The 6,000-nt window shown below is 47.3% G+C and overlaps 1 protein-coding gene across 4 annotated transcripts in view; it reads left to right on the top strand.

Annotated features, from left to right (window-relative positions):
* Positions 1-4,518: 4,518 nt before the first annotated feature.
* The window catches only part of PRDM11 (PR/SET domain 11), a 67,078-nt gene continuing 65,596 nt past the window's right edge, over positions 4,519-6,000 (top strand). Inside the window, exon 1 of one of the 4 annotated variants that reach the window (XM_030559977.1) lies at positions 4,519-4,701. The gene's annotated coding sequence lies outside the window, so the exon portion shown is untranslated. Of the gene's footprint in view, positions 4,702-4,861; positions 4,888-6,000 lie in introns of those variants that run through there. The other 3 variants (XM_030559979.1, XM_030559980.1, XM_030559978.1) reach the window with 3 other exon arrangements.

Below are 6,000 nucleotides of genomic sequence, written 5' to 3'. Positions count from 1 at the left end.
AGGTTTTGGTGGGCTTTATTGTTGTTACTTTTAAGAGTACTTCAGTATTTCTGAACGTCAGAATCACAGAGACTTCATTGTTCGTCAATTTCATGCTGGTGAATAATGCCAACTTGATAGCAGTGAAGATTTTAATCTTCTCTTTGCACTCAGAATGGATATAGGCCAGGTAATGATGATACAATTTCTTCCCCATCCATAAGCTGGAGAGACCAGTGTGAGAGAGAGAAAGGTGGTGATTCAGTCTTTGCCTTGTTTGTGAATGCAGCAACCAATAGGGTTAACTTGTAAGTCTGTGCTGTGAACAAATATCCACTTGGATCTACACTACACTGAAAAGGTATATCAGCATTGGTCAGGCGTGTGAAAAAACACGCCCTGACTGATGTAGTTTTGCTGAAATAACCCCCAACAGCTATATACATGGAAGTAGGCTTCTGTCAACATAGCTATCCTCATTGAGGGAGGTGGTGATCTTGCATTGACAGAAAAATCCCTTCTGTTGGACATTCTGTTGGACAGCATAGTATCCATCGTGTGGACATACCCTGAGATCCCCCACTCCACCTCTGACCCCAACTTATTTCACAGTCACTACCATTTTGATGGCTTATCAGTAAATATCAGTCTAGTGCTTGATTTACACTAGTGACCTAGAAGTGAAAAACCTCTCAGCCATAACCAGCACCCTGAATTATTTCAGTTCTCCCAAGTAATGCTGTTAGAAGGGAGAACAACCTCATTTATTCCCAATAGTGCATATAATTGGCATTCTAGCAAAGAATCAATGCAGGTTAACCTTATATCTGAACCTGTTTTCATTCAAGTCAGTGGAAATTCTACTATTGATTTTAGTTGGAGCAAGACTAGTCCCTTTATATACACAGAGATCACACCTACCACTGAGGTGCGGCCATCTTTAGGGAGGGACTGTTAAAGAGTTTACAACAATGCTTTCCAACAATTCAGAGCGGGGAGTGAGGGTAATCTTTAGGTCAGTAGAAATAATCATCCAAACTGGACATGAGTCTTTTGGGGTTAGCACTGGTAATCTGGTTACAACCATTATAGGATCTTTTAAAATTTGTACTGAATCATGTATAAATAACATGTCTAAAACAGTCTCTAGGTGGAAATTTTATGAGCAGTGTACAATCGGTGTGATTAAGCATGTCACAAAGTTGCCTAGGCTCTCATACCTGAGATGAATGCACCCTGCCATGCACACTCACTCATTAAAGTGATACTTTTTTCTCTGTTTTCCATTTGGTACTTGATTCTGCTCCCACTGACCTCAGAGAAAATAGAGAAAATCTATTCCTTTGTGTTCTGAAAGTTTGGGCCTTCAAGATACTGCCTAGCTTTTGAGACGTAATGAGTGCCCTTAACCTGGACTTCATTCAGAGCTGAGAGTACTTGTCACCTTCCACGTGAGGCCCTGAAAGCTATTCAAACATAATTGTTGTTAGGTTCTTCTGTGTTTACTTCAGTATACAAACTGTTTTCTCCTGAAGCCCCAAAGCTAAGTTTCAGTAAAAGAACCTTTTAATATCTAATACATCCTATGTTGGGAGACTGTCCTGCTCCTGCAGGGCAATGGAGTTAATAATCTCATACTGAAAGGTCTTTTCCAGCTCTAGCTACCTGGATCCTATAGAGGGGCTGTTGTTTGCAAAGCTTTCCTGAGAGCACAGAAGAAACAATGGCACTTGGAGTTATAGTGCAGCACTTCAGAACACTAGGGAATACATGAAGATTGTGGGGAGGACTGCCTAGGGAATCATTTACAAAAAATTAACATGGCTTAGTAATAAGTGAGGAGGAAATGGATTGGAAGAGGGGGCTTTCTCTTCAGTGGGGAGAGGAAGCTTTTTGCAGGTGTTGCTCAAATTTCCACTGCATTCCTCCTATAATGATTATTATTATAATTATTTTCTAGACAGGAAAGGAGACAAGATCTCTGCCACGAGGATTTTACAATCTGGACAGACAACACACAGGGAAAGGGGTAACGAGACAAGAAGCACAAAAATGGGCAGTGCCATTTAGCAGCAATCTTTATTAATTCCATATTTTGAGGGAAGTTTTTCATTATTCCTTTTTCCTTTCAGCTAATTTAATAGAATCCTAGAAAGGTAGGGCTGGAAAGGACCCCAAGAAGTCATCAAGTGCAGCTCCCTGTGCTGTTTGTTAATCATCTTTACAAGCCCAATATTGTATATGATGCAAATTGTATTCACACACACACACACCGCACCCCTCAACACAGAAACAGAAATTGCAAACCAGAGGCAGCCTACACTGGGACCTGATATATTTCTGAAGAGTGTGAAGATGCTGATAGCTCATGGTATTTCTTTCCCACGCTTATTTATGTAACTGCCTTGAAGTTATTTGTCATCAGAAGTTGGGGATAAAACTATACAGCAGAATTATCCTCTATGTGGGAGCCTATTCCTCAATGGCTAGAAATGGGGAGCACAAAGCCTACCCACAATCGGGGAGACCACAAAGTGACATACATTAGGACTTCAATATAGCAATTTGATCCGCGTAGGCCTTGTTTTGTAAATTAAGCTCCTTTTGGAACTCAGTTGATTACCTCCTGATCATATTGTCAGACAGCTGATCTTTTATACATTTGAGCAACATATTGGGGTGAATCTACCAACTATACACACCCTAAATTCCCGTTGAAATCAATGGGTGCAAAAGGTACAGGATTGTGCCTTTGTTTTTGTCGGAGTACATTTCTTTATTCTCTTTTTCCACACACTTTGTTTCTCAACTCAGCCCATCCTTTTTCCAACACACATCTGGGGATATTCCATAAAGGAAAAGAATCTCATTTATCAGGACAGCAAAAAGGGAGGTATGCCAGTGTTTGTATTGTCATCATAGCGCTGTTCACATAGAAGCCTGTGGTCAACCCAGGAATCGGAAAACTAGTCATCTATCCTTCCCTTCATCCTCACTATGTCCCATTTGGCATAGCAGCAGGCAGTCTGCATTGTTTAGTTTAAAATTTAATGTTTGCAGATGGCCTTAGCTGGAATGTTCATTTTATTGACAAAATATGCTTCATGTGATTATTAAATTATGCCTAGTTGTCTTTCCTTTGTCATATTGTCCTTAATTTGTACACAGAGCTCCTGGCCATATAACACATCAGTTCTTTTTTGCTTTGAATACCAACTATGCACTGCAATTTCACTATAAAGTTCATGTAAAAGCAGCAAAGAATCCTGTGGCACCTTATAGACTAACAGACGTTTTGGAGCATGATGAAGTGGGTATTCACCCACGAAAGCTCATGCTCCAAAACGTCTGTTAGTCTATAAGGTGCCACAGGATTCTTTGCTGTTTTTACAGATCCAGACTAACAGGGCTACCCCTCTGATACTATAAAGTTCATGTTTCCAAGCTGAAGAAGATTCCAAAGAATCATGGGAATTAGTGAGGGAATATATGTACACGTCCCAGACTTGCTGAGTCTTGCTACTTGGAGGAAGATTCCTCAATTTTAAAATGGCCTCAAGGTGAATCCAAAAAATACTTCCTTTGGGTGACAAAGGATTTTCATATTTCAGTTAGACACTTAAAATCAACTTCTTCCAGATAGCTGGCTTGATAGCTCCCATACCAGTCAGCATATGCTGCCCTAAGGGATGTTTCCTAGCGCTTTGTCCAGTTTTCTTTAAGAATGTCCAGAGTGTTGGAATTTCTATCAACTTTCCTTCAATAGCACTAAATAGGGCCCAGCTATGCAAATACCTTTACATGGAAATACCTTTACATATGTAAGGAGATCCAGTTTTAAAATCAATGGCCTCCATCCTCCAAACACACGCTTAATTTTATGCAAATAGTTCCAATGACTTCAATAAGCACTTTCAGTGCAGAAGGCTAAAGGCATCTCTTGTAAGCCTTTGCAGGATCAGCACCTAAAACAATAGTGTAATGAAGGGGAGAGGGGCATTTATCTTTTTCTGAAGACTTTATTATTTGAAATAGTCACTGATCTAAGACACCACCCCCAAAAAGTCACATGTGATTATGAATATTTTTTAGAAGTCAAAAGTGAGATGAGTTTGCAAGGCAGCAGGCAACAGCAGAGATCAGGGGAGTAAATGAAATGTGGAGCCCGAGGGCGAAAGAAAGAAGCCAGAAAAAAAGTCCTGCAACTTGGCTTTGTAATTTTTTTCTTCTTTCCCCAAAGTTGCTTTTTCCACACACACAATTTGGGTGTTTTTAACCCTTTTTATGTCCTCCTCCTTTTCCTACTTTTCATGCCCTTTTCTGCTGAAAGTGCATGATCAGAAAGGGGTGGCAATTAGGTTCTGGGCTGGGAGGCTATTCGAAGGGAAGGGGGGAGCGCAGGGGGACTTGGAGATCCCGGGGCCCGGCTGGCTGCGCCTCCCTCCCCCGGTTCGGGGGGTCCCCGGGCTCGGCCCCCGAACGCCCCTCTCTTCCGTTCTCCATGTCATTTCCTGTGCTAATAAGATGGTGGTCACGGCCGGGAGGGAGGGAGCCGTCGCCGCCTCCGCCGAGCCCGGCCCGGCCATGGGACCCGTCCTCGCCTGGGACTAGCGAGCCAGGCTGGCCGGGCCGGCGGGGAGGGACGGGGCAGGGAGCCGGGGGCCCCCAGGCGGAGCGGGCCCCCCCACGCCGAGGCGGGGCCCCCGAGCCCGCAGCGCCGAGGTGAGTCAGCCCCTTTGGTAGCCAAGGTGGCCACGAAAATGGCTGCGGAGCGCGGGGGCGGACGGGGGCGGGCTGCAGGGCCGGAGCTGCGCAGGGCGGGGAGCCGGGACTCTCTGCGGAACGGGCGCTGGCGGGAAGGGGCCTCCCCCCACCCACCGGCCTGCCCCGGGGTCCGCGGGCGGGCAGGTAGGTGCCTCCCCCTCCCTTTCCCCCGGGCGGGCGCTGGGCTCGGCCCCCTTCTCCCCGCCCGCTCCGATGTTGCCTTTTTTCCTCCCCGCCCCTTCTTCCCCTAGTTGTTACATTGTATCCGGTGAGTGACGCTGGAGCGGGCCAATGGGCGATGGGCGAGGCGGCGAGCGTTCGAGATTGGAACGCGGGGGCGGAGCCGTGGGGCCGCTAAGGGAGGGGCGGGGCGGTCAGAGGAGGTGAGGTGCTGGTTTGGTGGGGGTTGAAGTGGGAGGCTGTAGGGGCAGTAACTGTGTTGAGGGGGATTTGGTTATGAGGGGAATGCTGAACATAGTTATATGTTGGGAAAGAGTGGGTGAGGCTGTGTGTTGGACGAGGGAGTGTGTTACACTCTCCCCCACTGCACTGGGTACATGCCCTGGTTAATTTCTGTTCAGGGCTTGTCTACATCAGAAAGTTGCAGCGCTGGTGAGGGAGTTACAGCGCTGCAACTTAGGAGGTGTACACATCTGCAGGGCACCACCAGCGCTGCAACTCCCTGTTTGCAGCGCTGGCCGTACTCCCGTTTTGTCTCGGGTGTAGAGGATCCAGCGCTGGTGATCCAGCGCTGGTAATCAAGTATAGACACTTACCAGCGCTTTTCTTGACCTCCGTGGAATAAGCAGGTATCCCAGCATACCTGAGGAAGCCTCTGGTAATCAAGCTGGTCTCCTTCTCCGGCTTGCTCTCGCGTTCCCCGAACCCCGAGCAAGCAGGTCTCCTTCCCTGAGGTTTGCTGGGTGGTTCGGGGAACGCGAGAGCAAACCGCGGCGAAGCTGGTCTCCTTTCCCGGTTTGCTCTCTCGTTCCCCGAACCCCCGAGCAAGCAGGTCTCCTTCCCTGCGGTTTGCAGGGTGGTTCGGGGAACGCGAGAGCAAACCGCGGCGAAGCTGGTCTCCTTTCCCGGTTTGCACTCTCGTTCCCCGAACCCCCGAGCAAGCAGGTCTCCTTCCCTGCGGTTTGCAGGGTGGTTCGGGGAACGCGAGAGCAAACCGCGGCGAAGCTGGTCTCCTTTCCCGGTTTGCTCTCGCGTTCCCCGAACCCCCCTAGAAGCCGCCCAACAGCGCTGCAGTGT

The sequence above is a fragment of the Gopherus evgoodei genome, chromosome 4 (assembly GCF_007399415.2).
Source record: "Gopherus evgoodei ecotype Sinaloan lineage chromosome 4, rGopEvg1_v1.p, whole genome shotgun sequence".
In the NCBI taxonomy this organism is placed as follows: Eukaryota; Metazoa; Chordata; order Testudines; family Testudinidae; genus Gopherus; species Gopherus evgoodei.
Note: the sequence above shows the minus strand (reverse complement) of the source record. Positions and strands in the feature narration are given on the sequence as shown.